We start from the raw sequence: 26057 nt of genomic DNA, 5'->3' as shown, positions 1-26057 counted from the left end.
TAAATAAATGCTCAAGCCCCCGACCCACCTTCTCCTACAGACTGCTATTTTTATTGTTCAAAATGCAAAGGAAATAATAATTTTATTATATTCCATTATTAATAAATTTATTAACATGTATTAAATAGCTTATATTTGCAGTAGCATTCTGGTAGTTAATTTCACGGTAGTCAGATGAACACAATAACTCTTGGGCTGACACAGCGCTCAACCCAACAATAACATGATTATAACTTTGAGAAGCTTTTCTTGTGATTTTACCATTTTTTCATGCTTTCTTGGATTTATATTAAGGTGGGTAATACTCTGGATACATTTAGTAAAAAAAACTTTTCTTAACTAGTAAAATTTTTTACTGAATGCTGTGGCAGGTAATAGCCGTGTTACTGCTTTTCATATGTTTACATGGGTACTGTACAGGATCACATCAACCCTTACCATCAACCCTTGTCATAAGCAATGACAACTACAGTGAATATGTTCTTCTGGGGCCCTGAGCAGCTCATGATGTTTTACCATCAGCTGTATGAAGTGTTGCAGGGTAAAAAGAGACCAAAGATACATTACAGAATTTCTCACTGCTCCAGTACAACCACTGACTTTAGTGCCAAAGCTTCAACCATCTACCTCAGCAAACAATCCACAACCTTCCACTTCAGCACAGTAGGGCCACAGCATCACTGGCAAACACCAGCAACCACAATTTAAGGTAAGAAATATTATTTCTGTAACATCTGTAGCTTTAATTAATGCACTAAACAAGATACATCCCAGCAACCAACTACAATTACATTATGATTTTTATTTGTTTACATTTTGGAGACCTAAAAAATACAAGTTGTTTGCCTTTTTTTGGGGGAAGGGGAGTCCAAGAAATGTAACCCTTTTTCCCCATAAGTTCTTCAGTTTGTTTTTACACAATTTTGTCTCACACAATTTTCAGGAATATAACTACCATGTTAATCAATGGTATACTGCATTAAAGTACTCTATTTAATGGACCCCCCATTTAACAGATTTTGGAAACTGTAAACAAAAAAAACTGGCCGGATTACAAGTGAACCCTGCAAATCATAAGCTTTGTAATCCAAATGATTTGAAGACTGTCAAGCTAATAGCTTTAACAATTTATGCTTTTTCCTTGGTATCCAATTTATTTTTGTTTAACCCCTAAATGGTCCAAACATATATATACGTTCGAACGTGGATCAATGTTTTATTTTTCATTCCTACAAAATTGGCGCGATAGGCCCGAGTCGCCTAGACACAAGAGAATGGGTCTGCGCACTCAGTGTGCACAGTATGAAAAAAATCGGGGATGCCTGGGTACCCTGGGTACCGCATGGTAGCACCAGTTATATTCAGGTCCATCTTAGATCAACATCATGGCAAACTTTCGTGATTCACTCACACCTCCTCCTCTTAACACTCTCCTATTCGAGGAAAGTGATATAGAATGTGAGTTTAGTGGATTTGACACCGATGTGGCCACTAGTAATCAAGGAATAAGTGAAAATATCGATGATAACCCAAATGACCCCTCAGCCCATCACCTCTGGTGTGGGCAGTGTGGCCACACCAGACCCTGGGCCAAGCACCTCTGGGGTAGCCAGCGCAGCCACACCAGACCCTAGGCCAAGCACTTCTGGGGTGGCCAGTGTGGCCACAGAAGACCCTGGGCCAAGCACCTCTGGAGTGGCAAATGTTACCCATAGGCAACTACGCAAGAGGAAACTATTATACTGGTGTTTTAGTGATAGTGAAAGTGATGCAAGTGACTATGAGATTGATTTTATGCCATTTGAGGATTCATCTAGTGATAGTGATGTTCATTATTCACCAGTGAAGCATACTTTTAGGCATGGTCACCTACATTCAGGCAGTGTGCCATATGCAGTCCCCAAGGGTCACGGGAGGTCACGATCCAAAACCCCGGCCACTGATAGTGATAGTGATCATGAAGGTGAATATGCGGGGATGGAGGAAGTAGTGGTGGGTGGCACGATGCCTGAAGCACATGGAGCAGTGGGTGGACAGACAAAGGACCAGCCGGTACCCCCTCAACCAAGTGGTGCCTCCACCCCCGTCCCCCCTCCTGCTCTCCCACGCCCCAAGCAACAGGTTCACCCTGCACCACATGACCGTGAGTGGAACTGGACACAAAGTATATTCGTGCCACAGCCTTTTGATTTTGATGTGAGTGGAAGTGGCATCCTGCCAGAATGTTCCTTAATCCTTTGACTGTTTTGGTCGTATATGTCTTACGAGCCACCGTTTTTGCCGTATACATACTCATAAATTCTAGCGGCTTCAAATCAAGCAGGAGAAAGCTGGTAGGCCCACATGTGAGAGAATGAGTCTGTGTGGTCAGTGTGCACCATATAAAAAAAAATCCTGCAGCACACAGTGCATAACGAGAGAAAAAAACTCCGACCGTTTCTTTAATTAAAATGCTGACTTTGTGGTCTATTTTCATAGAGTATTTATGGTTGTATTCTCGTTTTCTTGGTCTCACTTGATAGAATGGAAAACATATTATAGAAATAGAGATGATTTTGATTGGTTTTACTATGAAAAGAAACTTGAAATGGAGCTCAAAGTACGGGAAATGTTTGATATTTGCCGATGTTCAAAAGTAAACAAATGATGTCATTTTCCAGTAAATGTCCAAGTAGCCATTCTAATATGCAGTCATAAATGGGTTGACATTATTTATACAATTATTACAATATTGCAGAAGTTTGCATAACAGTAAATCTTCTATTTTCTGTTTGAATAAAAATTCAAAATAGAAAGCAAGAGTAATATCAGAGGGGCCTGGAGATGTGACTGATGAACAAAGAAAATGTTATTTTAGAGCCAGGAATGTCTGCATTGTTCATTCTGGACCCTATTTTGAAATTGTCATATTTTTTAATTTTCGTGAAATTGTCCAATTGCAAATTTCTGACCACGTTATTGGGTAGTTGAAATCAGCAAATTGGCAATTTCTTGTACTCAATTGATAGAAAAAATGGATTTCTAAAGAATTAGCTACAAGTTTGGTCGACTGGAACAATGGAATTAGCCGAAAATAGGGATCAAAGTGGGTGAAATTGCCGATTCGTAAATATCGCCGAGGTCACTAACTTCGCAAGAGCGTCATTCCGTCTAGTTTTCCATCAAATTTCGTTCTTTTGGTGTCATTATAATCGGGAAAAGATTCTCTATCATTTCATAAGAAAATATATTTTTTTTCTTTTTTGGAAATTTTGCAACACCAGGAGACACCTCAGGATCTGGGGTTGCGACAGTCAAGGGGGTTAACAAATGAGTCTACAGAGTTAGACTTTTCCCATTTATACGTACTTTGAAGAGCCTATATTGAACTTGATTGTGACCCAGAGAAACAATTATTACCACTACATCATGGACAAGAGAGCAGAGGTTGGAGAATCGTCACGGCTGCACAGGTGGAAAAATAAAACAGTGGCTGAAATGCATTTATTCCTTGCCACTGTCATGCTTATGCCACATATTTATAAGAACAATATGCATAACTACTGGGTCACAGACTACTTTATCAATACTCCTGTCTTCCATGTCCTTCTTCCCTGCAACAGATTCATTCTGTTGCTACGAATGTTGCACTTCTCAGACAGGAATACGCCAAACAGAAATGACCTTCTATACAAAATCTGGGAAGTATTTATGTATATGAAGGAGAAATTCAGTGCATACTTTTATCCCTTCAAGAACATTGTTGTTGACAAGTCCTTGATTCTGTTCAAGGGACGCCCATCATTCAAGCAATATATATACCAAGCAAACGTAATCGCTTCGGTATAAAACTTTTTGTTATGTGTGACTTTGAGAGTGGTCTTGTGTTGGATGTCCCTGTATACACTGGGAGAAACACACTTGATGATACCAAGCGCATGTTGGGCATTTCTGGTGATGTTGTTCGCAGGATGATGGAACCATACCTTGGCAAGGGCCATACATTGTACACAGACAACTGGTATACAAGCCCTATGTTCACATTTCCTATGTGTGAACAATACTGATATACACAGGTGGAACAGTGAGAAGGAATAGAAAACATATGCCAAGGTTCAGTGGAGGCAGTGTTGAAAGTGCAGTGCAAGCATTTCATGCAAATGACATCATGGCACTGACATGGCATAACAAGTGGGATGTGACATTTCTGTCAACCATCCACAGAAAGGAGATGGTAAAAACAGACAAAGTGAACTGGGACACCAATGAACATATTGTCGAGCCAGCTGTTGCCATTGACTATACGAACAATATGAGACTAGTTGACAAGTGTGGCACGATGATAGGGTTCGTTGACTGTGTGCGTAGGAGTCACAAGTGGTATATAAGTGTTTTTCCACCTTGTAGACATTGCAATGCTCAATGCATTCAATATGTACAAAATAAAGACTGGAAAATGACAACATCTTGCAGATTTCTCCCTGAATGTCGTAAAACAGATAGCCAAAAAGTATGGTACCACACCTGTACCTGCCCCTCAACAGCGACAAGTCCCTCAACCACAACCACAGCCAGTGTGGGAAGTGCCAGACTGAATCATTTCTAACTGTCACTACCTGGTACCAATACCACCTACCCCAAAGAAATATTCCCAGAAAAAGTGTTTTGTGTGTGCTACCACCACAAAACAACCCCAACAGAGGAAGGACACATGATTCATATGTCACCAGTGTGGGGTGACACTCTGTATGAATCCATGCTTTATGGAGTATCATACAATCGTGGAATTCTAGAAACTTGTATATAGTTGTAGATAATATAATATGATTCAGCCAGGTGTGCAAAATCACCTATCGGTGTATACATGATAATAATTTCATACATAATATTGGTGTATAAACAACAACTGGCAATGAAATCAAAAGATTTACTATAAAACATAATTATCATACCATAAAAACCAAGAAAATTAAAAAAAAAAATGAAAAAAAAAAGTAAATTTGTAGAATTTCTGCAAGTGGCAGTGCTCCATGTTGCCATCAGGTGATCCCCAAGTGCCAACTTCGCAGCCTCATATCTCGGTAAGTACCAACCCTAATATTTTTTTTATCCTATAACACTTAGAAAAATGTTCTCTATTTCTATAAAAAAAAATAAAGATTTTTTTTTTTTTTTTCAAAATATTCGGGGCACTGGGCGAGAGAATGTATATATACGATTGGACCGTTTAGGGGTTAACACACATCTCCTAAATTGAAAAATATCCATAATATTTCAATCAAAATGTGCTCATTTATTTCTACAAATGTTAATAACAAGCAGGTCAGAGCAATGTTTACAGAGATACGATGGCCCAAAATTTTTTAAATAACTCTTACATGCAAAGTATTCTAAATCTCCAAATATTGACACTAGCAGAAGAAAAAAATATAAAAACAAAAATACTGAACTGTACTATATATCATGGGAGTGCAATATTATTATAATCAAGAGGGAAGCTCTAAACCCGTAGGTTTATACAGCACCTCTGGGGGGATGTGGAAGGTATTCAGGCTTAATTCAGGGAACTGGAAAACAGATCCAATTCCCTAGATCAAGAGCCCCTCACCAGCATCAAGGAACCTTCCTTGAGGGGTAGGAGTGCAACATATGTAAGATTCCTATATGGTAGATGTATAATGTGACCAAATTATGTAATATTTCATGTTTGCACACCAAGAGGAACGGTTCACTATGGTTCATGCAGTAGGGGCCCTATAAGATACATAAAATCCAGGATGGTTACAGTCTATCTGTTACACACTGATGGTGCTTCTCAGATACAATAACACCAATAACAGGGACAGACCCATACAAGAAGAATTAAGCCAGCATTTCAAACATCAGTAAAATACAACAAACACTAGCATCAACTACCAGCATGTAACACTATATTACGTGATACTACAAATTACCTGGAGTTTACCTGGAGAGAGTTTCGGGGGTCAACGCCCCCGCGGCCCGGTCTGTGACCAGGCCTCCTGGTGGATCAGCGCCTGATCAACCAGGCTGTTGCTGCTGGCTGCACGCAAACCAACGTACGAGCCACAGCCCGGCTGATCAGGAACTGACTTTAGGTGCTTGTCCAGTGCCAGCTTGAAGACTGCCAGGGGTCTGTTGGTAATCCCCCTTATGTGTGCTGGGAGGCAGTTGAACAGTCTCGGGCCCCTGACACTTATTGTATGGTCTCTTAACGTGCTAGTGACACCCCTGCTTTTCATTGGGGGGATGGTGCATCGTCTGCCAAGTCTTTTGCTTTCGTAGTGAGTGATTTTCGTGTGCAAGTTCGGTACTAGTCCCTCTAGGACTTTCCAGGTGTATATAATCATGTATCTCTCCCTCCTGCGTTCCAGGGAATACAGGTTTAGAAACCTCAAGCGCTCCCAGTAATTGAGGTGTTTTATCTCCGTTATGCGCACCGTGAAAGTTCTCTGTACATTTTCTAGGTCGGCAATTTCACCTGCCTTGAAAGGTGCTGTTAGAGTGCAGCAATATTCCAGCCTAGATAGAACAAGTGACCTGAAGAGTGTCATCATGGGCTTGGCCTCCCTAGTTTTGAAGGTTCTCATTATCCATCCTGTCATTTTTCTAGCAGATGCGATTGATACAATGTTATGGTCCTTGAAGTTGAGATCCTCCGACATAATCACTCCCAGGTCTTTGACGTTGGTGTTTCGCTCTATTTTGTGGCCAGAATTTGTTTTGTACTCTGATGAAGATTTAATTTCCTCATGTTTACCATATCTGAGTAATTGAAATTTCTCATCGTTGAACTTCATATTGTTTTCTGCAGCCCACTGAAAGATTTGGTTGATGTCCGCCTGGAGCCTTGCAGTGTCTGCAATGGAAGACACTGTCATGCAGATTCGGGTGTCATCTGCAAAGGAAGACACGGTGCTGTGGCTGACATCCTTGTCTATGTCGGATATGAGGATGAGGAACAAGATGGGAGCTAGTACTGTGCCTTGTGGAACAGAGCTTTTCACCGTAGCTGCCTCGGACTTTACTCTGTTGACGACTACTCTCTGTGTTCTGTTAGTGAGGAAATTATAGATCCATCGACCGACTTTTCCTGTTATTCCTTTAGCGCGCATTTTGTGCGCTATTACGCCATGGTCACACTTGTCGAAGGCTTTTGCAAAGTCTGTATATATTACATCTGCATTCTTTTTGTCTTCTAGTGCATTTAGGACCTTGTCGTAATGATCCAGTAGTTGAGACAGACAGGAGCGACCTGTTCTAAACCCATGTTGCCCTGGGTTGTGTAACTGATGGGTTTCTAGATGGGTGGTGATCTTGCTTCTTAGGACCCTTTCAAAGATTTTTATGATATGGGATGTTAGTGCTATTGGTCTGTAGTTCTTTGCTGTAATCCACATGGTATCTCCTTCACTTCAACTCTTATCAGCCCAATCAACACTTCCATCAACTAACACCTGCACTACATTAAAAGTACATTTCATCTATTCTAAACTTAACAATGCAAATAACTGAAACATGAGTAAATATACCAAGGAATGAATGAACTGAATGGTGGACGAGGAGTTCAATCAGCTGTCGGTAAATTGACGGACTGCAGTGGGAACCCCTCGTCCACCCTTCTGTTCATGTTTATTACAACTTAATTTGAGTTTATACCAAATAATGTTTATGACAATTAGTTTAGTTAATTTGGTTATTTGTGTAAGTACTGCTTATAGAATACAGAGGTAACTGACAAATACTACATTTTATTATAAAAAAAAAAAAAATTGCTTTTCAATTTCAATGATTACAAATTGCTGCCATTATAAATATAGAACTGTGACATTTTATGATACCTTAACCTAGGATATTCCTGCAATTCTTTTCAAGAACTTTCACCAATGGGGAACCCCAGTACATCCTTGGTACATCCTGGAGACCCCAGTACATCCCTGGTACAGCCTGGGAACAGCAGTACATCCTTAGTATATCCTGGGAACCCCAGTACATCCCTGGTACATCCTAGGAACCCCAGTACATCCATGGTACATCCTGGGAACCCCAGTACATCCCTGGTACATCCTGGGAACCCCAGTACATCCCTGGTACATCCTGGGAACCCCAGTACATCCCTGGTACATCCTGGGAACCTCAGTACATCCTGGGAACCCCAGTACATCCCTGATACATCCTGGAACCCCAGTACATCCCTGGTACATCATGGAAACCCCAGTACATCCCTGGTACATTCTGGGAACCCCAATACATCCCTGGTACATTCTGGGAACCCCAATACATCCCTGGTACATCCTGGGAACCCCAGTACAAACCTGGTACATCCTGGGAACCCCAGTACATCCCTGGTACATCCTGGAACCCCAGTACATCCCTGGTACATCATGGAAACCCCAGTACATCCCTGGTACATTCTGGGAACCCCAATACATCCCTGGTACATTCTGGGAACCCCAATACATCCCTGGTACATCCTGGGAACCCAAGTACAAACCTGGTACATCCTGGGAACCCCAGTACATCCCTGGTACATCCTGGGAATCCCAGTACATCCCTGGTACATCCTGGGGAGCCCTAGTACATCTCCTGTACATCCTGGGCAGCCCCAGTACATCCTGGGGAACCCAGAACATCCTGGAGAGCCCAAGTATATCACCGGTATATCCTGGGGAACCCAAGTACATTTCTGGTACATCCTGGAGAACCCCAGTACATCATGGGAATCACAGTACATCATGGGAATCCCAGTACATCCTGGGGAGACCCATTATATCCTAGGGAACCCCATTAAGTCCTAGTGAACCCCCAGTACATCTTGGGGAACCCCAGTACATCCTGGGGAGCCCCAATACATACCCAGTACACCCTGGGGAGCCCCAATACATACCCAGTACACCCTGGGGAGCCCCAATACACCATAAGTAGCCCAAATACATACCCAGTACACCCTGGGGAGCCCCAGTACACCATAAGGAGCCCCAATACATACTCAGTATATCCTGGGGAGCCCCAGTATACCCTGGGGAGCCCCAGTACACCCTGAGGAGCCCCAGTACATACCCAGTACAACCAGTTCGATAATATTCATAATCTTCTCTGAAAGATTGACTGACTAATGTTTATTTTTTAACACGAGAGCATTAATAACTATGATATAACCCTGACCTGCCACCAACACTCTCGTATAAATCATTAACATCCATTTTACACTAGAGTGAAGACGTTTATTGTATAATAAATAAGGTAGAGTGGACGACTGTAGAGTTGACCAGGTTGTGTCAGTGTTGCATCAAACATGCAACCTAACAGCCGGAACACACTCTAACATGCTAGACTATGGCTAAAAGGGAGGCTAGAGTAGAGTGGCATAACGAGAGTGACTTGTCATGGCTTGTGTTGACCTGGATAATGTTGACCTGGAGGGGGTTGACCCACTGACCCTGTGAACCTCCTCTACCCTGCCTCCACCTCCCTCAACCCCTGCCTCACCTCACTTACCTTATATTACTCAGCACAGTGTTAATGCCGACCCTCACGCCGCCGGTAAGTCACCCTCGGGGTTGTATGAGGTAGCAGGGTAATACACTCGGATTATTGACAAACACTGAACAAAAACATGGCCGACCAGCCTAAACGTTCGTAGCTGAAGGAAAAAAAAAACTGCCCGCAGCGTCATTACGTGTTAGCATCGATGCTATTATTAGTTTGAGTTAATCAAAATAATTAAGAGTGTTTGATAATTAAATATAATAAAATAAATTCATGCTTCAAAACTTCAGGAATTTATTTAGCAAATTCTCAATTGTGGTAATTAAGTACAGCAGCAGTATTAATAATACATAAACAAAACATGTATACACTGATAGGTGTGTATATCTCCAGTATATATACACTGAAAGTTTACTATATTCTTATTTTAGAGATGAAAATGTTCTTGATGTTCTCATACACCTAAATTCTGGTCTTAAGATAAGATTTGTTTGGCTTTTTTAACCCCTGGGAAGGGAGGGTCAGCCACCCAGGATGACCCGACAAAGTCATTGCGTCATCCAGGACTGTTTGTATTATTTCCACTGTGATCCTTCAAGTTTGTCTCCCAGGATGCCATCCACACCAGCTGACTAACACCCAGGTACATACTGGATGTTCACCCAAGTACATACTGGATGTTCACCCAGGTTCATACTGGATGTTCACCCAGGTACATACTGGATGTTCACCCAGGTTCATACTGGATGTTCACCCAGGTTCATACTGGATGTTCACCCAGGTACATATACTGGATGTTCACTCAGGTTCATACTGGATGTTCACCCAGTGCATACTGGATGTTCACCCAGGTACATATACTGGATGTTCACCCAGGTACATATACTGGATGTTCACCCAGGTTCATACTGGATGTTCACCCAGGTACATACTGGATGTTCACCCAGGTACATACTGGATGTTCACCCAGGTTCATACTGGATGTTCACCCAGGTACATACTGGATGTTCACCCAGGTACATACTGGATGTTCACCCAGGTACATACTGGATGTTCACCCAGGTACATACTGGATGTTCACCCAGGTACATACTGGATGTTCACCCAGGTTCATACTGGATGTTCACCCAGGTACATACTGGATGTTCACCCAGGTACATACTGGATGTTCACCCAGGTACATACTGCATGTTCACCCAGGTACATACTGGATATTCACTCAGGTTCATACTGGATGTTCACCCAGTGCATACTGGATGTTCACCCAGGTACATATGCTGGATGTTCACCCAGGTACATATACTGGATGTTCACCCAGGTACATACTAGATGTTCACCCAGGTTCATACTGGATGTTCACCCAGGTACATACTGGATGTTCACCCAGGTACATATACTGGATGTTCACCCAGGTACATACTAGATGTTCACCCAGGTTCATACTGGATGTTCACCCAGGTACATACTGGATGTTCACCCAGGTGCATACTGGATGTTCACCCAGGTTCATACTGGGTGAACAGGGACAGAAGGTGTAAGGTGACTAACACCCAGGTACCTGCTTACTGCTAGGTGAACAGGGACAGCAGATATAATGAAACATAGCCAACGTTTCCACCCATGCCGGGGAATGAACCACGGACACTCAGTGTTTGAGGCGAGAGCGTTACCAACCGAGCCACGGGATACCAAAATTAACCCACCCTAGCATGATAGTAAGCCTTAATCTAACAAACTAACAATACCGAATAATAATTTTATTGCGACTTTCATAACTTACAAATAAAAGATACATGCAACTACATAACCTGGAGTTTACCTGGAGAGAGTTCCGGGGGTCAACGCCCCCGCGGCCCGGTCTGTGACCAGGCCTCCTGGTGGATCAGAGCCTGATCAACCAGGAAAAGATTTTTCTGACCTTCACCATAAAGTAACGACTGAACCTACAGTTGTGCAGTCCTCAGTACCATGGTGTTAGGATTCATGTAAGGACTCTTCTTCCAACATATTTAATATGTTTGCTCCTGCTGGCGAGTTTAATTACATGAACCTACTCTTATTATTAGAGGCTATAATCCAAGACACAAAAGCATTGGGAACTCAAAATTTAGTAATAGTAATGGTCAACTTGTCACTCTTAAATAGTCATATTAATGTATAAATTGTAAGTGACCTTGATCTGTGTCTTGGCTTTAATATTACTTTTGCCAGTTGTGAGTCTTCTGTTACAACAGATATATTATTACATCATTTCCCAAGATTAACCACTCGAGATATTGGTAATAATATCCTCCCTCGTGGCGAGTTCAAACGAAAACCTCATATTTTCCCTGATCAGAATGACGACTCTATACCTGGAGAGGGTCAACACCCTCGCGGCCTGGTCCATGACCAGGCCTCGCGGTGGATCAGGGCCTGATTGACCAAGCTGTTACTGCTAACAGTATATAATCCAACGTCCGCACTAGACCACGGCTGGTCAGGTACTGACTTTAGGTGCATGTGCAGCCCCCTCCTGGTATAGTATTATTATGATCATAACCAAGCGCTAAACCCATAAGGGACACAGCGCTGACAAAGTAGTATAATTTCTATGATTATTTCTCTGTGAGACCTTTAACCCTGATCTTGTAAGAAATATTTAGAATTAGAACTGCCTGGAAAGCCAATGAAACCTCCTGGTATTTCAAACCTGACTAATTTACATAATAATAATACTTACTATAAAACTCATACCTACTACAATGATCCCAAACTTCGAACATTGAAACGTACTGCTCAGAGACTAGGCTTAGCGTATGGAAAAACTCGCACCCCACGTATATTCCCCTTAAATAATGAAGCTCTTTCAAACTGCTGCCAAGGAGCGTATGACAGAGCTTCTACAGACTGAGAAACATTTGTCAATGATCTCAATGCCGGGCATGGAGGGATATAAATAAAATTAAAGGTAACAGGATCGTATTCTTATCTTTCATTGATCAGATCGCGCACCCTCATCCTTCACATAGAGCGAATGCGTTAGTCAGTACTTAGGTTGCCACATCTAACTCTGACAATCTTCTCAGTGTCACACTGACGAAGATAAAGGACAAACATGATGCCAGGAAGAGAAAGATTTGTTTTATGCTCGGCAAGGAAGATTAACATTTCTTTCACTAAGTTTAAACTCGATGCAGCACTAAGGGCCAATCCAGGTAGCGGGGCCCCAGGATGATATTACTTATAGCATACTTAGATTGCAATGTCGAGTACCAGGTAATCCTTTGCTTGAATTATACAACATGAGCTATGTAACTGGGGAGCTCCATAAATCATGGACCAACAGCCTCATCATTCCTATTCCAAAACCCAATCAACAAAATGCATTTCGCGAATATCTCTCGCTGCTTGCTTGTGTAAAGCATTTCAGAGGATGATTCTAAATCGTTTCATGCACAAAATCAAACATTTTGTCTCCTCGGTTGCATGGTTTCATGCATGGAAGGGATGTGCATCATTGCATAACCACCTTTCTCACCATGCACACTGACAGCTCCTGACTTTTTTGGGTTATCCTAGGTTCTTTACACATATGCTGCTATGTATGATAATCTATGTAACCGTATTTGTGTTAACCTGAATAAACTTACTTACACTGCCTTCCTTGACCTTAAATCTGTTTTTTATATAGCTTACCGACATGTAATCATTAGTGAACTTGTCAGAGTGGATGTAAGATGACGGTATCTCCGCTGGATTAAAGGCTACCTGTCCAGCAGAAAGTCTTGTGTGTTGTTCCAGGGGACACAGGATCCAGTTGCATGATGGGTCTCGACTAGAATATGTAAGTTAATATCTTGATTACAATATGTAAGTAGATATCTAGACTAGAATATGGAAGCATATATCTAGACTCTGAGTTTCCACTATTTGGACTTGTTACAAGACTTCGCCACCAAAACAAAGAAAGGCTTAGAGCACTTGAGTCGTGGTAAGTTTGTATCCCAGGTATGGTGTTAATAAATAACAAAAAAAGGTACAATACCGTGACTGGAACGATACACAAATAACCCGCACATTGACTTTGTCGTAAGCTTCTCTCTTTTATGTGCGGGTTATTTGTGTATGGTGCTAATGTTAAAATTGTAAAAATGATGTACTTTGTTCATGTTAGATAACTGCTTGATTATAATGGATGTTGGAGGATGGCTTCTCCGCTGGATTAAAGGCTACTTGTCCAATAGAAAGTCGTCTGTGTTGTTCCAGGAACATAGAAGTGTAACTAAAGACTTTGAATTAGGAACCCCACAGGGAGGCGTGCTCAGTCCCATTTTATTCAATATTCTAATTAATGCTTTACTTAATGTTATGCCTAATCAGCCCCATCATTATATGACTAGTTTTGCTGATGATATAATGATTCACACCACCGGATTCTACAACACCCAAAACATCCTTAACCATGTACTAGCCTCGTGTCAGGACCTGGGGTTGATAATCTCTACTGAAAAAACAAAGATACTCAATAGGCGTTCTCCTCGACAGAGAGGCACAGTTCGTCAGATCCAGTTGCATGATGGATCTCTTCTAGAATATGCAACCAGATACAGGTATCTAGGCTTTGAGGTCCCACTACTTGGACCTGTTGTAACGAGACTTTGTCGCCAATACAAAAAAAAAAAAGGCTGAGAGCATTTAGAGTTGTGGCAGGTTTTCATCCAAGGTATGGTGGTAATGTTAAATTTGTGAAAATGATGTATCTTGCTTATATTAGATCATTGGTTGATTATGCTGCGCCACTACTTATTCTTGTGTCTGACTGGAAGCTTGGAGAGCTGGAAAAACTACAGAACGAAGCAATGAGGATCATCCTAGGATGCCCTCGTACTGCCAAAATTTTAAATATGCGGAAAGACCTTGGTATTCCAAGCATCAGAGATCGTGTTACTGAAAGAATATCCTCACTGGGACCAATATACTTAGCCCATTCAAACCCCTGCACAGAAGCCCTCCAAACTTTCCTCAGCACTGGTGAACACCCCTCCAGATGGATCGAGAAAATTGGAACGACCTTCGCACGAACCAGCTACGTGATCTGTGTCAAGTAAGGCAACAGCGGCACTTCTCCGCTCCATGGGATATAATAATAATAATAATAATAATAATAATAATAATAATATCTTTATTTACTACAAGTACATGTTCATGATATACAGGCCTAGCTGACATCAATGACATACTACTATATAGACAGCCCCTGGTTATGCTGAGCATTTCGGGCAAATTAGGTCAGTGTCCCAGGATGCGACCCACACCAGTCGATCAACACCCAGGTACCCATTTTACTGATGGGGAACATAGACAACAGGTGGAAAGAAACACGCCCAATGTTTCTACTCTGGCTGGGAATCGAACCCCAGGCCCTCACCGTGTGAAGCGAGAGCTTTAACCATCAGGCCTAACTACCATTCCTCCAAACTACCATTCCCCCAAACTACCATTCCTCCATTTCCACCCAAAATTCTTCCTAAATCACGGTCAAAGCTTCGCCTTAGAGCCAAACAGGATGCCTTAAGCTGTATTGATAACTTAGTCACACAGAACACTTTTTCACAAATTATTTACATTGATGGTTCTGTTCACCAGTCCACTGGTGCAGCTGGTAGTGCTGCTGTTGTCATACAGAGTGATGGCTCTCATAAAGAAATTGGAGCACGCATCAATAACTGGGCCTCTACCCTTCAAACAGAATTGTTTGCCATACTCCTTGCACTCAAATGTGTCCATGTATCTAAGATAAGATAAGATTTGTTCGGGTTTTTAACCCCGGAGGGTTAGCCACACAGGATAACCCAAGAAAGTCAGTGCATCATCGAGGACTGTCTAACTTATTTCCATTAGGGTCCTCAATCTTGTCCCCCAGGATGCGATCCACACCAGTCGACTAACACTCAGGTGTCTATTTGCTGTTAGGTGAACAGGACAACAGGTGTAAGGAAACACGTCGAAATATTTCCACCCCGCCGGGAGTTGAACCGGCGGGGTGAAAAGCGAGAGCTTTAGCCACCAGGCCACCGTTGACACTTTAATTGTCACTAATTCTCTGTCATCCATAAATGCTCTCAACTCATTAAGTATAAATTGTGGCATGCTTGTGTCAGCAGCCAGACACAGGTATGGTAGGATTGTGAACAGTGGAGTCAGAGTGCACATGCTGTGGATTCCATCTTACATTGGTCTTCAGATGCAAGTCGGACCGTAACGACGTCCTAAGCTCCTCTCTTCTATGTGCGGGTTATTTGTGTGTCGTTCCAGTCACGGTATTGTGCCTTTTTTTGTTATTTAGGGAGTAGAGTACAATCTTGGGTTGTCAGTTAGAGATTTAGATTTTGCCACCGAAGTGGCTAGTTTATTGTTCACCTCATATCCGTCCTGTGGATCATACACTTTTTTCCCCCTTGTGTTTTTGGTCTTACGCCTTGCATGATCTTAACTCTCCTGTAGTGCTCCTCTTTCTTGGCCTTTGATCCCACTACTACTGCTACTACTTCCTTTTCCTTTAGCATTGGCCCCTTCCTTCACTTTTGCCTTCCTTCACAATTCACTCCCCATTTCTATTCTTCTCCCACCAACCACTCTCCCTTCTTTACACTACCACTACTACTTCTACCTCCACCACTTGCCTCACCACTACCACTACTACTCCCACCTCTCTTGTCCCGTCCCTGCCAACTGGCATTTAAAGATATATTTTTTTCATATATATATATGCACCCAAAGAATATATATATATATATATATATATATATATATATATATATATATATATATATATATATATATATATATATATATATATATATATGTCGTGCCGAATATGTAAAACTGGTCAATTAGCAAGAACTCATTTAAAATTAATTTTTTTCTAAAATTTTCTCTTATAAGTTTAAAGATATATTTTTTTGATTAATGTTAATGTAAAAATTTTTAATTTTGCACCAAAAGGAACTTAGAAAACTTACCTAACCTTATTATAACAAGAACAATTTATTTTAGCCTAACCCAACTAAATATATTTTAGATTTGTTTACAATAATTTAATACTAAACAAACACTATGAAATATATTTTTTTCGTTAGGTTCAGAATGATTTTGGCGAAATTATTGCATACACAAATTTTCACTTGGCCTATATGGCAAGATAAGCGTTGCTATTTAAGCCAAGATCGCAAGTTCTGCCTATTCGGCACGACATATATATATATATATATATATATATATATATATATATATATATATATATATATATATATATATATATATATATATATATATATATATATATATATATATTGGCTCTGTCTTTCTTTTCTGTTAGTGTGACTTTGTAAATGGTCAAATTCGGACCGAAACGTCGTCGTAAGCTCCTTTCTCCTATGTGCGGGTTATTTGTGTACTGTTACTGCTGGCTGCATGCAAATCGACGCACGAACCATAGCCCGGTTGGTCAGGAACTGACTTTAGGTGCCTGTCCAGCTTCCTCTTGAAGACAGTCAGGGGTCAATTGGTAATCCCCCTTATGTATGCTGAGAGGCAGTTGAACAGTTTTGGGACTCTAACACTTACTGTGTTATCTCTAGCGTACTCATGGCGGTCCTGGTTTTCATTGAAGGGATGCTGCACTGCCTGCCGGGTCTTTTGCGTTCGTAGTGAGTGATTTTCGTGTGCAGATTTGGGAGTAGTCCGTCCAGGATTTTCCAAGTGTATGTTATGTATCTTTCTCGCCTGCATTCCAAGGAGTACAGGTCAAGGGACTTCAACCTTTCCCAGTAATTTAGGAGCTTTGTGTACTTGGCTGTGGTTCGTTCGTCGGTTTATGTGCGGCCAGCAGTAACAGCCTGGTTGATCAGACCCTGATCCACATTCGAAAAAGCTTTTGACAGTCTGGCACGAAGGGCTGAAACACAAACTCTGTTCTAACTTTAACCTGCCTCTCAATATTCGTAAACTCCTTCGTAACTTCTCAGATGGTCGTACCATGATGATTCAATTCCAAGGCTGTTACTCTATTTCACATTAATTGCTGGAGTACCCCAGGGAGTCAAAGATAAGATAAAACCAATATTGCAAACTAGAAATACCGCAGGAAATAGCAAACAAGAGGACTCCAATAGCAATAGTGAGGATAAATTACCAAAAACAACTGGTGGGAGCTCCATTGTTGGTGCTAGGGAGGATAGAAGTAAGACAGGGAAACATGCACCAACAGGGAATACAGTCACAGAAACCCAAGGCAAGCGGAAACCAAGCCTGTGCACATACTATGCACTTGGTATCTGCTGGCATGGGAAATCTGGAAAAACAGATGGGACATGCAACTATGACCACCCTAGAAAATGCCATGCCCATATGACAACAGGAAAATGCAAACTCCCTTCCTGTAAGCTTTTTCACCCTGAAATGTGTACCTCTTCAGTACAGGAAAGACTGTGCTATAACTTAAATTGCCAGGCATACCATCTAAAGGGGACAAAAAGATACAAAACATCCAGGCCATGGGAAAACCTGGGTAGCCACAGCCACTCAAGAGGGAGAGGTTTTTTAGTGCCAGGAAGGAAAAAAAACTGGCAGGAAATGGCAGAAATCGTACACCAAATCCAGTCATTCCTGGAGTGGAACCACAGTCGATGGCCTCCACTCCAAACCAACAGATACAGATACTAATGCCGGAAAAAAAATCCCCCCCCAGTACCAACAATACCACCAGTCCGATAACATTCTTCTTTGCAAATATACAGGGTCTAAAGCCAGCAACAAACAACAAAATACCTTTCATCCGTGGACTGCTTGCAGAGGCAAAGGCAATGTTCGCGGCTTTCACTGAGACCCACATAAAGGATCACTTGGACAACGAAATATGGATCCCAGGTTACAACCTATACAGATGTGACAGAGTGAACAGGCAAAAGGGGGAGGTTGGCCTGTACATTGCAGAGTCACTTGTTTGCACAGAACTGCTTAATGCCTCAAATGACGTAGTGGAAGTTTTAGCAGTAAAGGTCGAGAACCAAAACCTAGTCATTGTGGTAGTCTACAAGCCTCCGGATGCAACATCCCAGCAATTCCAGGAACAGCTGTTAGCAAAAATATTGTTGACCACTGTCTGGAAAATCTTCCAGCTCCTGCACCCTAACATCTTGCTCCTCAGATCACAACATAATTGGGGATTTCAACTTAAGGCACCTAAAATGGAGGAATATAGCAAATAATATTGTTGCATGTACTCAGTGGTCAGTCGTCACGTGAGGTCACAGACCCTGAGCTGCCTTGGGGATTAGTGTGGACGGTTACAAAGCATGGCTTGCTTCTGCAGTGTTTTAAAAATTGGGGTTGGAGAGTTGAAGGAGGAGGTCTTGCTTCTCCAGGAGGAGATTAGGAGGCTGAAGGTCCACCTCAATGGGTCTGGGAGAGAGTGTGAGGTGGCTGGAGTTGTGGGGAATGAGGCTTCTAGCAGCGAGGTGCAGTCTGTCTCTCGCTGTGAGGAGGCTGTAGTTGGGGTGGCAGCAACGGCTACCAGCAGTGAGGTGCAGCCCAGCACCTGCTACAAGTGGCGAGTAGTTCACAGTAATGGAAGGCGCATCAGAGTAAGGAAAGTTAAGAGTGAAGATCTGAAGGTAGGAAATCGCTTCTCTGTTCTTCAGGATGAATGTACTTCAGTGGCCAGTGAAGGTAAGGGTACTACTGCCCCTGCTAATGGAGGTAAGCGCATTCTTGTGGTTGGTGACTCTCAGGTAAGATACATTGACCGTGCTTTTTGTAATAGGAATAAGAAGATGAGAGATAGAGTGTGCTTCCCTGGAGCTGGTGTTGGGGACATTGTCAACAGGCTGGATAATATCATGTCAGGTAATGGGAGCAAGCCCATTATCTGTCTCAGTGCTGGTGGAAATGATATTGGGAAGGGTAGGAGAGAAGAGCTGCTAGATAAGTACAGGTCAGCTATTGATTTCATTAAGTCTAAGGGAGGGATCCCAATCATATGTAGCATCTTGCCTAGAAGGGGAGTAGGAAATGAATGGTTGTCTAGGGCAATTGGTGTAAATTGCTGGCTAGACAGATACTGCAAGGAACATGCAATCCCATTCATTGACAACTGGAACAACTTTTATGGCAAACATGATATGTATGCAAGGGATGGGGTACATCTCTCTGGGGCTGGGGTGGTAGCACTTGCAGACTCGATTGAGAAGGCCATTGGTGAAATGCCTATGATTTTAAACTGATGGAAGATAGAGGTATGGGTGTGTGTGGGAAACAAGCAGGTTGCAATACTTGGGTTGGAAACAGTAAATGTATAAAAGGCATTCAGCATGAAGTTATAAATAAAGACAATAGATCAGGTCAGCAAACAAAGGGGGACAGCAGAGGGCAGCAAGGGACTAGCTCCCTTAAGGTTTACTATACTAATAGCAGGAGTGTAAGAAATAAGATAGATGAGCTAAGATTAATTGCAAGTGCAGGAGACATAGATATTATTGCTATAACAGAGACCTGGCTCAATCTGAAAGATAGAGAGATGCCCTCTGAATGTCACATACAAGGCTATAAATTATTCCACACTGACAGGGTCAACAGGAAAGGTGGTGGAGTAGCGATGTATGTCAGAGACAATTTAAATTGTTGTGTTAGACAAGATATTAAATTAGAAGCGTCAGCCACTGAATCTGTTTGGTTACAGCTTCTCGAGGGCCGAGAAAAACTAATTTTGGGTGTGATTTACAGGGCCCCAAATCTTGATAGGGAGTGCAGTAAACTTCTATGGGACGAAATTCGTAAGGCATCTACATACGAAAATGTTGTGCTAATGGGAGATTTCAACTATAGACAGATTGACTGGAGCAATTTGACAGGAAATTTAGAGTCAGGTGACTTTCTTGATACGATCCAGGATTGTTTTTTAAAACAGTTTGTGACAGAGCCAACTAGGGGAAATAACCTCCTTGACTTGGTTCTTGCCAGTAGGGAAACACTAATTAATAATCTTGAGGTTAATGATGAGCTTGGGGAAAGTGATCACAAATCACTCAGTTTTAATATATCATGGAATTCCCCTAATAATGGCAATCAAGTCTCCGTCCCTGACTTTCGCTTGGCTGATTTCATAGGACTGAAAAATTACTTAGGTGGGCTGAACTGGAATGACCTGACTAAGGGTCAGGTAGGTGGTGATGGTTGCCGATATGATGCTTTCCAGGGCATAGTTCTAGCTGCTCAGTCAAATTATGTTCCAAATAGGGAAATCAGATCAAACAAAAATGATCCTAAATGGATGAACAATAGATTAAAATATCTGATTGGTCAAAAGAGAGGCATATATAGGCAAATCAAAAGAGGAGAGGGGCAATTGAGAAATCGATATATTCAGTTAAAGAGAGAAATAAAAAAGGGAATTAGAAAAGCAAAAAGAGATTATGAGGTTAAAGTTGCAAGAGAATCGAAGACTAACCCAAAAGGATTCTTTCAGGTATACAGAAGTAAGATCAGGGACAAGATAGGCCCACTCAAAAGTTCCTCGGGTCAGCTCACTGACAGTGATAAGGAAATGTGTAGAATTTTTAACACATACTTCCTCTCAGTTTTTACACAGGAGGATACCAGCGATATTCCAGTAATGATAAATTATGTAGAACAGGACGATAATAAACTGTGTACTATTAGGGTCACAAGTGACATGGTCCTTAGGCAAATAGATAAATTAAAACCTAACAAATCCCCAGGCCCTGATGAACTGTATGCAAGGGTTCTAAAGGAATGTAAAGAGGAGCTTAGCACACCTTTGGCTAATCTTTTCAACATATCACTACAAACTGGCATGGTGCCAGATAAGTGGAAAATGGCAAATGTGATACCTATTTTCAAAACAGGTGACAGGTCCTTAGCTTCGAACTATAGACCAATAAGCCTAACCTCCATAGTGGGAAAATTTATGGAATCAATAATTGCCGAGGCAGTTCGTAGCCACCTTGAAAAGCATAAATTAATCAACGAATCTCAGCATGGTTTTACAAAGGGGCGTTCCTGCCTTACGAATTTATTAACTTTTTTCACTAAGGTATTTGAGGAGGTAGATCATGGTAATGAATATGATATTGTGTATATGGACTTCAGTAAGGCTTTTGACAGGGTCCCACATCAGAGACTATTGAGGAAAATTAAAGCACATGGAATAGGAGGAGAAATTTTTTCCTGGATAGAGGCATGGTTGACAAATAGGCAGCAGAGAGTTTGCATAAATGGGGAGAAATCAGAGTGGGGAAGTGTCACGAGCGGTGTTCCACAGGGGTCAGTGTTGGGCCCCCTGCTGTTCACAATCTACATAAACGACATAGATGAGGGCATAAAGAGCGACATCGGCAAGTTTGCCGATGACACCAAAATAGGCCGTCGAATTCATTCTGACGAGGACATTCGAGCACTCCAGGAAGATTTGAATAGACTGATGCAGTGGTCGGAGAAGTGGCAGATGCAGTTTAATATAGACAAATGCAAAGTTCTAAATGTTGGACAGGACAATAATCATGCCACATATAAACTAAATAATGTAGATCTTAATATTACGGATTGCGAAAAAGATTTAGGAGTTCTGGTTAGCAGTAATCTGAAACCAAGACAACAGTGCATAAGTGTTCGCAATAAAGCTAATAGAATCCTTGGCTTCATATCAAGAAGCATAAATAATAGGAGTCCTCAGGTTGTTCTTCAACTCTATACATCCTTGGTTAGGCCTCATTTAGATTATGCTGCACAGTTTTGGTCACCTTATTACAGAATGGATATAAATTCTCTGGAAAATGTACAAAGGAGGATGACAAAGTTGATCCCATGTATCAGAAACCTTCCCTATGAGGATAGACTAAGGGCCCTGAATCTGCACTCTCTAGAAAGACGTAGAATTAGGGGGGATATGATTGAGGTGTATAAATGGAAGACAGGAATAAATAAAGGGGATGTAAATAGTGTGCTGAAAATATCTAGCCTAGACAGGACTCGCAGCAATGGTTTTAAGTTGGAAAAATTCAGATTCAGGAAGGATATAGGAAAGTACTGGTTTGGTAATAGAGTTGTGGATGAGTGGAACAAACTCCCAAGTACAGTTATAGAGGCCAGAACGTTGTGTAGCTTTAAAAATAGGTTGGATAAATACATGAGTGGATGTGGGTGGGTGTGAGTTAGACCTGATAGCTTGTGCTACCAGGTCGGTTGCCGTGTTCCTCCCTTAAGTCAATGTGACCTGACCTGACTAGGTTGGGTGCATTGGCTTAAGCCGGTAGGAGACTTGGACCTGCCTCGCATGGGCCAGTAGGCCTTCTGCAGTGTTCCTTCGTTCTTATGTTCTTATGTTCTTAAAATAGAAAGAGACAGGCGCTCCCTTTACAGGCGACGGAAAAGAATAACAGAGCCACAAAATTTGATTAACACAAGCCTATCCGATGTTATCCTGACGCCAAATGACTTCGAACAGGCGATAAATGACATGCCCATGCACTCTGCCCCAGGGCCAGACTCATGGAACTCTGTGTTCATCAAGAACTGCAAGAAGCCCCTATCACGAGCCTTTTCCATCCTATGGAGAGGGAGCATGGACACGGGGGTCGTCCCTCAGTTACTAAAAACAACAGACATAGCCCCACTCCACAAAGGGGGCAGTAAAGCAACAGCAAAGAACTACAGACCAATAGCACTAACATCCCATATCATAAAAATCTTTGAAAGGGTCCTAAGAAGCAAGATCACCACCCATCTAGAAACCCATCAGTTACACAACCCAGGGCAACATGGGTTTAGAACAGGTCGCTCCTGTCTGTCTCAACTACTGGATCACTACGACAAGGTCCTAAATGCACTAGAAGACAAAAAGAATGCAGATGTAATATATACAGACTTTGCAAAAGCCTTCGACAAGTGTGACCATGGCGTAATAGCGCACAAAATGCGCGCTAAAGGAATAACAGGAAAAGTCGGTCGATGGATCTATAATTTCCTCACTAACAGAACACAGAGAGTAGTCGTCAACAGAGTAAAGTCCGAGGCAGCTACGGTGAAAAGCTCTGTTCCACAAGGCACAGTACTAGCTCCCATCTTGTTCCTCATCCTCATATCCGACATAGACAAGGATGTCAGCCACAGCACCGTGTCTTCCTTTGCAGATGACACCCGAATCTGCATGACAGTGTCTTCCATTGCAGACACTGCAAGGCTCCAGGCGGACATCAACCAAATCTTTCAGTGGGCTGCAGAAAACAATATGAAGTTCAACGATGAGAAATTTCAATTACTCAGATATGGTAAACATGAGGAAATTAAATCTTCATCAGAGTACAAAACAAATTCTGGCCACAAAATAGAGCGAAACACCAACGTCAAAGACCTGGGAGTGATTATGTCGGAGGATCTCACCTTCAAGGACCATAACATTGTATCAATCGCATCTGCTAGAAAAATGACAGGATGGATAATGAGAACCTTCAAAACTAGGGAGGCCAAGCCCATGATGACACTCTTCAGGTCACTTGTTCTACCTAGGCTGGAATATTGCTGCACTCTAACAGCACCTTTCAAGGCAGGTGAAATTGCCGACCTAGAAAATGTACAGAGAACTTTCACGGCGCGCATAACGGAGATAAAACACCTCAATTACTGGGAGCGCTTGAGGTTTCTAAACCTGCATTCCCTGGAACGCAGGAGGGAGAGATACATGATTATATACACCTGGAAAATCCTAGAGGGACTAGTACCGAACTTGCACACGAAAATCACTCACTACGAAAGCAAAAGACTTGGCAGACGATGCACCATCCCCCCAATGAAAAGCAGGGGTGTCACTAGCACGTTAAGAGACCATACAATAAGTGTCAGGGGCCCGAGACTGTTCAACTGCCTCCCAGCACACATAAGGGGGATTACCAACAGACCCCTGGCAGTCTTCAAGCTGGCACTGGACAAGCACCTAAAGTCAGTTTCTGATCAGCCGGGCTGTGGCTCGTACGTTGGTTTGCGTGCAGCCAACAGCAACAGCCTGGTTGATCAGGCGCTGATCCACCAGGAGGCCTGGTCACAGACCGGGCCGCGGGGGCGTTGACCCCCGAAACTCTCTCCAGGTAAACTCCAGGTAAACTCCAGGGATCTGTCCTCTCCCCAGCCCTCTACGTTTTAAACACTAACGACATACCAACACCTGAATACCACAACACCATCACTCTAGCGTATGCAGAAAACATTACACAGCTCATCGCCCACTCCAGAATATATACACTCATACACATACACCCGCGCACATCAACCAAATAACTGCTGCAGCATACGGGCGCCTGGCAAACCTAAGAACAGCATTCCGACATCTAAATAAGGAGTCATTCAGGACCCTGTACACTGTGTACGTTAGGCCCATATTGGAATATGCACCGCCAGTTTGGAACTCTCACCTATCCAAGCATGTAAGGAAACTAGAGAAAGCGCAAAGGTTTGCAATAAGACTAGTCCGGAAGCTAAGGGATATGTCCTAGGAGGAAAGGTTAAGGGAAATCGACTTGGCGACACCAGAAGACAGGAGAGATAGGGGGGATATGATAACGACATATAAAATACTGTGAGGAATCGACAAGGTGGACAGAGACAGGATGTTCCAGAGACTGGACACATCAACAAGGGGTCACAGTTGGAAGTTGAATACTCAGATGAACCACAGGGATATTAAAAAGTATTTCTTCAGTCACAGAGCTGTCAGGAAGTGGAACAGCCCGGGTAGTGATGTAGTGGAGGTAGAATCCATACATAGCATTAAGAAGTATGATAAAGCTCATGGAGCGGGAAGAGTGACCGGGTAGCGGCCAGTTGAAGAGGCGGGCAGGAACTGTGACTCGACCCCTGCAACCACAACTAGGTAAGTACACAAAACACAAAATGAGGTCGACAGGATAGCCTTCTGGGAACAAAAATGGAAGATCAAATCCAATGCTGCAAAATCCAGCATTACGTATTTCAACTACAGGAAACGTGATCCTTCATTACCTGTCGAGCTCAGAACAGCTGACACCCGCACTTACTTCCCCAATCACAAAGTCTACCACTGTCCTCGGGGTAAATGTTAACAACCTTCTTCGTATGCACACACACATCCACTCAAAGCATGCCATACCCAGTAAAGCCTTTACAGGTTTCTGCAAGCTACGGCATGCCTCAACGTACCAAACTTTACCTCTATAAAACCTTAATACCACCTCTGATTACTTATTCTCCTCTAGCATTCTCTCTTGCAGCTAAGACCAACAAACATAAACTGCAGCGTATCCAGAACAAGGCTCTGCGCTGGGTGTTTGATGTCAGCTGGGATGACTTCGCCACAAGTGAGTCACTCCATGCCCAGTAAAGCATTCCTGAGCTGAACGTGTACTGGAAGACGCTCAGTGACAGACAGATTGACAAACTAGACACATGACTACTGAACCTGTCACCTTGACGAAGACATTCGCAGACCTGCTAACCCACACAATCTATTCTACTCCTTGTATGACCCTGCTCCTAACTCTGTT

Source organism: Cherax quadricarinatus, chromosome 13 (genome assembly GCF_038502225.1).
Source record: "Cherax quadricarinatus isolate ZL_2023a chromosome 13, ASM3850222v1, whole genome shotgun sequence".
Classification (NCBI taxonomy): Eukaryota; Metazoa; Arthropoda; class Malacostraca; order Decapoda; family Parastacidae; genus Cherax; species Cherax quadricarinatus.
Note: the sequence above shows the minus strand (reverse complement) of the source record.